The sequence below is a fragment of the Bidens hawaiensis genome, unplaced genomic scaffold (genome assembly GCF_021521415.1).
Source record: "Bidens hawaiensis isolate Kalapana, Puna unplaced genomic scaffold, B.hawaiensis_p1.1 tig00004282_1, whole genome shotgun sequence".
NCBI lineage: Eukaryota > Viridiplantae > Streptophyta > Magnoliopsida > Asterales > Asteraceae > Bidens > Bidens hawaiensis.
In genome coordinates this window covers 2,134,726-2,146,140 of record NW_027491257.1, presented here as the reverse complement: position 1 = coordinate 2,146,140, position 11,415 = coordinate 2,134,726, and the positions used below count along the sequence as shown (strand labels likewise).

The window sequence follows — 11,415 nt, the reverse complement described above, 5'->3', positions numbered from 1 at the left end:
CCCGTAACTTGGGCTTTGTAGATCATCTCTACACAGCTCTTGTACATCAAGGAATCCAGACGTACAAGGATGACGAAACACTTCCTCGGGGTGAGACAATCGGTCCAGCCCTCTTCAAGGCTATTCAAGAATCACGAATTGCAGTTATCGTATTCTCCGAAAACTATGCAGACTCTTCTGGTGCTTAGATGAGCTTGCACATATTGTAGAGTGCATGGAAACAAAGGGCAAATCGTTATGCCCGTATTTTATGACGTTAATCCATCGGATGTGAGAAAACAAAATGGGAAATATGGAGAAATATTTATTAAACATGAGCGGGACAATAAGCACAAAGTTGACTCATGGAGAGAAGCTCTGGTAAAGGCCGGCAACCTTTCTGGATGGGTTCTAAAGGACTTCGCAAACGGGTAATTTTCTTTCTTATTTCTCTAGAAAAAATGTTTTGCACTAAATAATTGTAAATGTAAATGAGTCTGAGCCCAAGCTCGGCTCGTGATCGAGTCATTTTCTGAAGCTCGAGGTCGGCTTGGACTCAGCTCATTTATAATATATTAATTAATTTATATACTTTTCAACCATTCTTATATATATTATAATTATAAAATTCATATGTAAGATAATATGATATGTATTATTGAGTTATATTTTTATCATAATTTTGTATACCATGAATAGTAGTATTATAGAGTTATTTTTAAAGGGAACTCAAAAAATTGGGGCCTCTTTCCTTGCCCTTTATATAGCTTCCTATGTATTGATCACCTAAATCTAATCATTTTTTTAAGGTGGAAAAAAAAGAAAAAAAAACCTAAAAGAGTTAAAAATAATAATAAAATTTATAAAATAAAATAACGTAAAAACAAAATAATTTAAAAAACCAAAACGTATATCTGCCATTTCACATTCATTAGAAAAAAAATGTTAGTCGTTGGGTTTAGTTTAGCTTTTATGTTTAGGTTAGGGTGTTTAGAATTGGTGTGGGGGGGGGGGGGGGTTGGTTAGGATTTTTTATTATAATTATATTGATTGAGTTAGACATAAATAAATGAGCTGGTGGTAGAGTGGTAAGGAAAAAACCAGATGTTTCATGTGACCCAGGTTTGATTTCTACCCCTGCATTTAGCTTTAGAGGCATCAAAGTAATGATGAGATCGAGACTAGGTGAATATGTGGCTTTCATTAGTTGGATCATTGAACTGAACGAGTTTTATTTCACCGTACTGTCATGCCTTCGGGCGAGTGTTCACGGGTGTTGACCTTAGGTGAGGGTTTTTCCCAGATCAACGAGTGTATCCCGATGTGATAAATTTAGCCAATAGCTCATTTGAAGGATTCATTTGCCATTTAAAAAAAGAGTTAGACATAAACAGTCATTAGGTCAAACATATGACTATTCCATATATAATATATATTTTCTTATGTACCTTGTGCAGCCATGAAGCAAAATGCGTTAAAGACATTGTTGAAAAAATTTCTGCTAGGCTGCCTCAACTAGTTCCAAACGTCGATAAAGACCTCATTGGAATAGAAACACGCTTGCAAGATTTGATATCAGTGTTGGATATTGGGTCAGGTGGCGTGCGCATGGTTGGGATATGGGGGGTTGGGGGTGGGGGTAAGACTACTCTAGCATCTGCTGCCTATATGGAAATCTCTCACCAATTCGAAGCTTGTTATTTTCTTGAAAATATTCGTGAGGAATCAAGCAAGCATGGGTTTAAAAAGTTGCAAGAAAAGTTTTTGTCACTTGTATTGAAAACAGAAATGGTGGTAGGGAGTGAGATGGAAGGAAGAAGCATGATAAAAAGAAAGTTATGTCACAAAAGTGTTTTAATTGTTCTAGATGACGTTAATGATCGTAAGCAACTAGAAGCGTTAGCGGGATCACATGATTGGTTCGGTGAGGGCAGCCGAATAATAATCACTACCAGGGATGAGCATTTGCTAACCCTCAAGGAAGCCACGATATATGAAGTGAGTTTGCTATTAGATGACGAGGCTATCAAACTCTTTAGTAGACATGCTTTTAAGAAAGATGAACCTGTAGAAGATTACAAGATGCTCTCGCAAGAAGTAGTGTCTTATGCTAGTAGGCTTCCATTAGCACTTGAAGTTTTAGGTTCTTTTCTATATGACAAAGACAAGGATGAGTGGGAGAATGCCTTGGCCAAGTTAAAATGCATTCCAGATGTTGAAGTGATGGAAAGACTCAAAATAAGTTATGATGGGCTTAAACACGACGAGAAAGAGCTATTCTTAGATATTGCATGTTTTTTTAGGAGGTCTAAGATAGATATGGATAAGGTAATGATGGTGCTCGATGCTTGCAATATTTACCCTCGTATAGGGGTAAAGGTGTTGGTACAAAAGTCTCTTATAAAAGTTTCTGATGGAAGTGAAGAGGTATGTACCCGCCTCAACACCGAGCGAGGCGGGTCAACCCACAAGATATAGACAAGAGGCTTGAAATCAAGACATTATGAAGGCACAAAGCCAAAACCTATGCGCATGGCGCATATCACATATGCTCACGCATATCACATATGCTCATGCATCACATGCTCAGGCATCACATATGCTCACACATCACATATGCTCACGCATCACATATGCTCACGCGTATCACATGCTCACGCACCATATATGCTCACGCATATCACATCTGCGCGTGACGCATCCGCGCGTGACGCATATCACATGCTCACGCATATCACATCCGCGCGTGGCGCATATCACATGCTTGTGCATATCACATCTGCGCATGAAACATCTGCGCGTGAGAATAAAGAGAAGACCTCGCGCATCCTCAGGATAGGCGCATATCACACATGCACATAATCAACCTCGTCCTTATCCAAATCAGGATAAGGACAACCTTGATTGTGCACGTCAGACAACCTTCCAGAAGGTATCTTTTTAAGGAATAAGAATATGCTGATGTTGACAGCTGTCAATGAAAGGTGGACAACTCAGCAAAACCCATGTGCAATTAATCAATGAAAAAGCACCAGGTGTCCCAAGGACACGTGGCGCGAAGCAATAGGAGGAGGCCAAAAAGGCCCTAATTGGGTCTGAGCCCAATCATTGGAAACCCTAGCACTATAAATACCACATCAACTCCACAAGGAGAGGTATGCCCTATTACACAGTATTACACATTATTAAGCAATACATTCCAATTCCTTACCCTCAGATTATTATCTTCTCCTACAATCTCTTATTCTCACACCGGAGGGTTACCCCAAAGAGGACCCCTCTGTCCCTTTCTGAGGGGTAAGTTTACGGTACTGTTCATTTTGTAGGTGGAAGAATCCAGATCCCAGAGAACTATCGGTGAAATAGCATAATCACACCCGAGGAAAGTTGATCGTCTACCAGTGAGTCGATCCACGTTTCTTCATTGGCGCCATCACCTGTTACAACGGCAACAAAATCTCATCAGTTCTCTAAAAAAAATTTCACCATGGTTTCTGGTGTTCGTAACGTCGATCAAGTTCTGGAGGATATTGAGCGTGAGGATGTTAATGGGGGACAGCAGTTTCTGAGGGTGCCGAGTGATTCTACGCGCACCACCAGTAACCATCCCTTCATCACAACTCCTCATAGCCAGACTGAAACTCCTCCAGACGATCTCACGTTCCAAAATCTTACCGGCGCGAAACAAAAAGGACCAATGGGTCCAGAAGATGAAACCAATGACCCTAAAGAATGGCTCATAAACGAGCAACGACGTCTAATGGACAAGTACAATGAGCTGGTCAAAAACAAAAAGTTAGCCGACTTAACACAAAGGCTAGCGTTTGACAAGCAAACCGTTCATGGAACAAAAAGGGTGCGCGCGCCGGAAGAGGGTCACTCTGTTCACACTGAACACGCTGAGTTTGGTGATGAAGAAGTGCACAGCATGAGGAAGACGCGAGATACTCATGCGGGAGGCTCACAGCTCCGCGCGCAGATGAACGTGACGCCTGGAGCCAAAGCCGACATGGATCTGTACACACCGTACAGCCCACCAGTGAGAGGGCAAGTGGACGTGACCACACCATACAGGCCAGCCATCTTGGTGAAACATTCAAAATTCACTGAGCGCATCGTGAAGGCTCTCATTCAGCACAAAACCAAGATGCCAAGTGGTTTGGGCAAATATGACGGCACAACAGATCCAGACGATTTCTTACAAGGTTTTTACAACACTGGAAACCTAGAAAGCTGGACGATGCCAACATGGTGTCACATGTTTGCTCGCTGCCTCACGGGCGCGGCGCGTGTCTGGTTCGAAAGCTTGCCGACTGGGCAAATCGATGGGTTCGAGGAACTATTGGAAAAGTTCCAAGCTCACTTCGTACAGCAGCGCAGACACACGCGCGACCCTGATGACATCATGCACTGCGTGCGCAGGAATGATGAAACGATTGAAGACTACATAACTCGTTTCAATCAGGAGTCTCTGGCAATCGGAGGTATCACTGAGCAACTTTTGCGCGTGGCCTTTATACAAGGCGCGCGCAGTGATCAACTCCGCAGAGCTCTCGTGAGCAGAGATGGCATGCCAACCACTTGGGCCAAGCTAATGGAAGCATCGCGAGTCTTCGCGAGAAATGAAAAACAAATTGCCCAAGATAGAGCGAGAGAAAGAGGGCATCAAGCAGAGGCACCGCGCAACAACGAAAGAAGGGGCAAACAGAACTCTGTATGGTCCATGTTGCAACAAACCAGTTTCTCTCCCGCAGAAAAGCAGGCGCAACCAAGCTCACCCCAGCCCCAAAAAGACATTCGTAATCGCGGAGAAGGTGATAAGAGGGAAGGCGGCAGAGATCCTAACAGACCTCTGCCAAGAATATGGACTCACCTCACTAAAACGCCTTCACAAGTGTTAAGCACTGAGAATGTCCAGTTCAAAAGCCCCAAGCCACTACACTACAAGGGACCATCAAACAGTGGCAAGTACTGTGAGTTTCACAAGTCCACAGGACACAACACTGATGCATGCCACCACTTGAAGGATGCAATTGAAAAAGATGTGAAATCAGGCAAGCTGGCTCACCTGGTGAAAAACTCAAGACCAGAAAATGAACAACCAGAAGGAGCCTCAGCCAGCAAAAGGTTCAAAAGAATCTGTGTAGCCGAGGGAGGAAGGCAAGGGCAAAGATCAAGAAAAAGAAGCGCGCAATTCCAAGGAGATTGGCGCGAGCAACAAGTAATCTTCCCAAGAATCAGGGGAGGCCCTTCTATCAGCAGTCCTCTTGTCATCACTACACACATTGCTCATTATGAAGTGTCAAAAGTCCTGGTGGACACTGGCAGCGAATCAGACATCATGTATGAGCAATGTTTCAGGAAGTTGGATCCGGCAGATCAAGCAAGGCTCGAAATTGTGAATGCACCAATCTCTGGTGTTTCAAATGAAATCATTCATCCCCTAGGTCAAATACAATTTGAACTAACTATGGGGGATGAGAAACACAAGCGAGCCGAAGTTGTCAACTTCTTGGTCTTGCCCACCACTTCATGCCACAATATGATCTTGGGTAGAGGAACGATTGCCCAATTCAACGCCATACCATCGCCAGCGCACGGCGCGTTGGGGTTCCCAACACCAACAGGTGTAACGTTCGTATACCGAGATCATTTGTGTGCAGTGACAAGTACACCACGGGAAGGGAGAATGAAACTTCCAACGGCAGACAACGCGCCAGAGGAATGGATTCTCAACCCAAAATTCCCGGAGCAAACAATCACAATTGGCACTACGATATCAGACGACACGAGGTTGAGAATGAAAAGATTGCTCACAGCATATATGTCGGTCTTCGCGTGGCAACACTCTGATATGACTGGGGTTCCGCGAGACCTGGCGCAACATTCTCTCAACACGTTCAAGTCTGTAGAGCCAATTGCTCAAAAGAAGAGAGTCATGGGGGATGAGAAGGCGAAGGCCATGAATGAGCAGGTTGAGGATCTACTGCGCGCAAACATCATCCGCCCGATACGATACCAGACATGGGTAGCCAATCCTGTGATGGTAAAGAAAAGTAACGGGTCGTGGAGGATGTGCATTGACTTCAAGGACCTCAACAAAGCGTGCCCAAAAGATTGTTACCCCCTCCCAAACATCGACGCAAAAGTGGACTCCGTGGCGCCATTCAAGCTCAAATGTTTCCTGGATGCCTACAAGGGCTATCACCATATTCAAATGGCACCACAAGACGAGGACAAGACTGCCTTCAGAACCGACAAGGGCGTTTTTTGTTACACAAAAATGCCCTTTGGTTTGAAGAATGCGGGAGCCACCTACCAAAGACTTATGGATGCTGTTTTCAACGAGCAAATTGGAAGAAACCTAGAAGTCTACGTGGATGATTTGGTGATCAAAAGCAGGGAGGAAAAACAAATGCTCAAAGACATCGAAGAAACCCTTGGGCGCCTAAAGGAAGTTAACATGAAGCTCAATCCGAGCAAATGCACTTTCGGCGTACAAGAGGGAAAATTTCTAGGTGTAATGGTCACCAAGGATGGTTTCAAGGTGAACCCAGAGAAGGTGGAGGCCATCCTTGATATGCCCTCGCCATCCACCATGAAAGAAGTCCAAAAGTTGAATGGGAGATTGGTATCAATCAACAGGTTCCTAGCGAACCATGCAAGCAAATCTACCCCATTCGTTAATACATTGAGAAATTGCCTAAAGAAAAGCCAATTCAAGTGGACTCCTGAGGCAATTAATCATAATCTTCAGATTATGATTTTGATGAAGATTATATTTCAGATGAAGACTTTAATTTTAGTGGATATGAATTCACTAATTCCGAATACTATTATGATGATACTGATTAGCAATACCCTTCACCGTAATGGAAAATAATAGTTTTAATAAACTAAAAGAAACAGAAAACTCTTTAAAAATACATAGAGATATGATAGAATTACAAAAAAAATTTATATTTTATGGAGATAAAATAATTTTTAAATTAGATACGATTATAGATTTATTAGAAGCAGCGTTCCCAAATAGAAAAAACAAAATAACCCCAAATAGATTTCAGGAACCTTTAGTTCAACTTTTACAAAATATGAAAATTCCTAAGTAATATAAAAGAAATTAGAAATGAGCTCAGACGACTCTGGAAGCGAAGTTTACGTATCTCCTGAAATAGAAAATTTAATAACAAAGATAGGGGATATGGAATTAAATGATAATTTTATAAATATAAAGGCTAACGAGGAAAACTTTAATATTAATGATACTGAACAAACAAGCTCAAGTACAAATCCTAAAATTCCAATAAGAGATGAAACCCGTAGGTCAGCACAAGGATATGCTGCTGTAAAATCAACAATAAAAAATGAAGATAATTATAAACCATACCAGAATATGAAAAATGAACCGATTAATCCATTTAGAATATATTTAGACGTAGATTGTATAAAAAATACGGAAGAAGCAATAGATAAATGGGAAACAGCTTTAAGAATAGCAGCATCTGTTAATAGAATGGATATTGAAACACTTCAAGGATTCTTAGAAAGAACTTTAATAAATAGTGCTTTAAGATATTGGCAAAATTTACCTTTAGATATAAAGAGAACAATATTTGAACAAGATGAAATAATAGCAAACATAATAACAAGAGCAGTGGAAGCCTTTAGGTTAGAATTTTGTGGATAAGGAAATATTATAAAAGACCCAGCAACTATCGAAAAATACTCAACAGCCTTAATAAGATTACAATTATGTGACATATGTGAAATAGATAGATATATTTGTGTATTTCAAGATTATTATTACCATATATATAATCAAGTACCGGATATGAATAGTTATTTAGCATTATTTTTTGCAAAAATACCAGACCCTTGGGGACAAAGATTAATAAAAACTTATAATCCAGGAACAGCTGATACGTTAGGAAAAAGAATAACTCATGTTAGAGATAAATTAAGTGAATGGTGCGGAGATGCTATATTAGCTAAATTAAGCAAGGGATTAAAAAGAAAAATATCTTTATGTTGTAGTAGTCCAAAAATGCCTTTAATGATTGGATGTGATAGTTCATATTATTATGGAAAGATAAAAAGAAAATATAAGAAAAGAACTCATTTTAGAAAAAGATATTTTAAAAAGCGTAAAACAAAATACTATAAGAGAAAGGGATATAAGAAGACGTTTAAGCCTACTTATAAAAGAAAACGAGGTCCTAAGGAATGTAAATGTTATATCTGTCATGAAAAAGGTCATTATGCAAATGAATGTCCAAAAAAGTTTAAAAAGAATCTTAAAATATTTGAAATAGACGAGGATATAGGAAAAATGATCGAAGAAGGAGATTTTATACCAATAAATGATTTTCAAGAAATAGACTCTGATGAAAGTATATTTATTTTAACTGAAACAGAATATACGTCATATGAAGATGAATAGATTGGATACAGCCTCTAGTAGTAAAATAAATAATAACATAATCGATTGTCAAAATGAACAATTAGGAGAATATAAACAAGAAATTTTAATAGATAAGAAAAAACTTAAGCAAATACAACATGAAAATTTTTCGTTATCAAACTATTCAGGATTTAAATTGAATACTTTACAAAGATTAGGAATAAGACCTAGAGATCATCATTTATATTATGGATTAAACATTCAAGAAAGGGCTCTAGATATTAATATAACATCCAATAAAGTTATGATACCTTTATTATCTAAAAAGGATATTCAAGAAAAAATACAAAAGGTAAGACCAGAAATAAGAAATACTTTAGGATGGGTTCACGTTGGAGCCATCCAAATAATAATAAAATCCACATTTAAAGAATGTATAGATACTCCTATAGAATTAGCAATCATGGACAATAGGATCCAAAATAGAGAAGAAGCGTGTCTTGGAATATTAAGAGGAAATTTACAATATGGAAAACTTAAATTTAATATTTATCCAAGAATTTCCTATCATATTCAAGACAAGGATTTTGATAAAACGTTAAGTTTATTACAAGATTTTATAAGAAAAGATTTCTTTAAACAACAAAACAGGCCATATTCTATTACATATGCTATCTCTTATGCAATATCGAATACTCATCATTCCGATTGTTTTAGTATAAAAGATACAATAGATTTTCCTTTTTTATTTAATGATGTGTGTCAGATACAAACGCCTACCTTACCTAAAATAGAAGAAATAGATTCAAGACCATTAAGTCTTGATTTACAAGATAAACCGTTATTATTATCTAATAATGTTTCTTCTAGATTATCATTTTCTAATAAAAGTGTAATTAGTCACCCTTTAATAAGAGATACAAATTCTAATAGATTCTCTGACATAATTAAAGCAAAAGAAGATACTATAAAAAATTACAAAATACAAGGAGAATACTTTAATGGAAATAAATATTCTCATGTAAACATTTTAATAGATACAGGTGCAAATGGAAACTATATAAATTTCAAACTTTGTAAGAATTTACAAAAATATCCATTAGACGAACCTCACCAGTATACTAATTTTAATGGTGAACTACATGAGATTAATGAAGCTGTGGAAACTATGATAAAATTTGGAGATGAAAAAATTCCATTAAGATTACTAATAAGTAATGAGGATGAAAACGACACATTAGAAATTATGTTAGGATTGACATTTTTAGAAAATGTTAAACCATATCAGATAACCTCATACGGGTTAAAAATAACACGATATGATAAACTAATATATATACCAAAATGACAAGCCCTAGAAGTATTTATATTCCAATAGGAATCACTTATAAAGATTATAAAGCCGAGTATTTTGCAGCTTACATAGATAGAGGTTCAGGATTAAGTATTTGTAAACCAGAATGCTTTCCAGAAGAATACCATGAGGATTTAACACCTTGTAATGGTATTAGTTTTTCTAAGGATATAGTCTCTTTAAGAAGAGGAATAAGAAATCCAATAATATTGTTAGGATCATATCTAGTTAAATGTCCTTCATTCTACTTTTATGATTCAGGATCAGACGTATTATTAGGAAGTGATTTTTTAGAAAGATTTAATAAGATAACTTTTGATATAATAGCATATCAAATAATATTAAAAACACCATGCCACCACTTAATAGTTGTTAAAAGAATAAAAAATGCATACGGAATAAAATTTCCAATTAATTTTACAAAACGCGTCAGCAAGCGTGGTGATATAGGCTACAAACCAAACCCAAAACTTGAAAAAGGAATCCCGATTTTACAATGTTACCCAGAAAAACCATTAGACTATCAAGTAAATCTAAGAAATTTAGATATCCATATTGAAAATATAAAGCATAAGCTTAAACAATGTTATACAGATAATCCATTACAATTTTGGAATAAAAATCATATAACAGCAAAATTAGAAATGAAAGATAAAGATAAGGAAATAAGAATAAAGCCCATGAGATATAATCCAGAAGACCAAAAAGAATTTAGCACCCAATTAAAAGAACTTTTAGATTTGAGATTAATTAGAGCTAGCCACAGCCCACATAGTTCTCCTGCATTCCTGGTAAGAAAACATGCAGAAATAATAAGGGGAAAACCTAGAATGGTAATAAACTATAAAAAATTAAATGATAATACTGTTTTTGATGGATATTTCTTACCTCATAAAGAAAGTTTAATAAACTGGACTAGAAATAAAAAGATATTTTCTAAGTTTGATTGTAAAATTGGATTTTGGCAAATAAAAATGCATCCTGATAGTATTAGTTATACTGCATTCTCCACCCCTCAATGTCAGTATGAATGGCTTGTGATGCCTTTTGGATTAAAAAATGCACCACAGATTTTTCAAAGAAAAATGGATACTATATTCAAAAATTACGATTTTATTTTTGTTTATATTGATGACATTTTAATATTATCTGATAATATCAATAATCATTTAAAACATCTTGATATATTTATAGATTTATGTATAAAACATGGTTTAGCCCTATCTGAACGAAAAACTAGCTTACTAAAAGATAATATTGATTTTTTAGGAATGAAAATAGATGGTAAAGGAATAGAACTCCAGAGCCATATTCTTGAAAAAATTATATCCTTTCCTAATAAATTAATAGATAAAAAGCAAGTACAAAGTTTTCTTGGTATATTGAATTATGCTTCAGATTTTATTAAAAATCTCGCAGATATAAGAAAGCCTTTTCAAAACCTATTAAAGAAAGATAAGATATTTAGTTTTGATAAAAGCTTAGAAGACCAAGTGAAAAATATAAAAGAATATTGTAGGAACTTACCAAAATTACAATTACCTAAAGAAAACGATGATTTGATATTAGAAACAGATGCTTCAGAATATTATTGGAGTGGGATACTTAAAAAAATAGACTATGACTCCGAAAATAAAAAAGTTGGTGAAAGCATTTGTAGATACTGTTCAGACACTTTTAG

General features: G+C 36.9%; 1 pseudogene across 1 annotated transcript; it reads left to right on the top strand.

Moving 5' to 3' along the window:
- The first annotated feature begins 17 nt into the window (after positions 1–17).
- Positions 18–7,666, top strand: LOC143626089 (disease resistance protein Roq1 pseudogene; annotated as a pseudogene). The gene is made up of 3 exons (XR_013152371.1): positions 18–410; positions 1,437–2,406; positions 7,214–7,666. The product of XR_013152371.1 is annotated as a disease resistance protein Roq1 pseudogene (transcript).
- Positions 7,667–11,415: the final 3,749 nt, after the last annotated feature.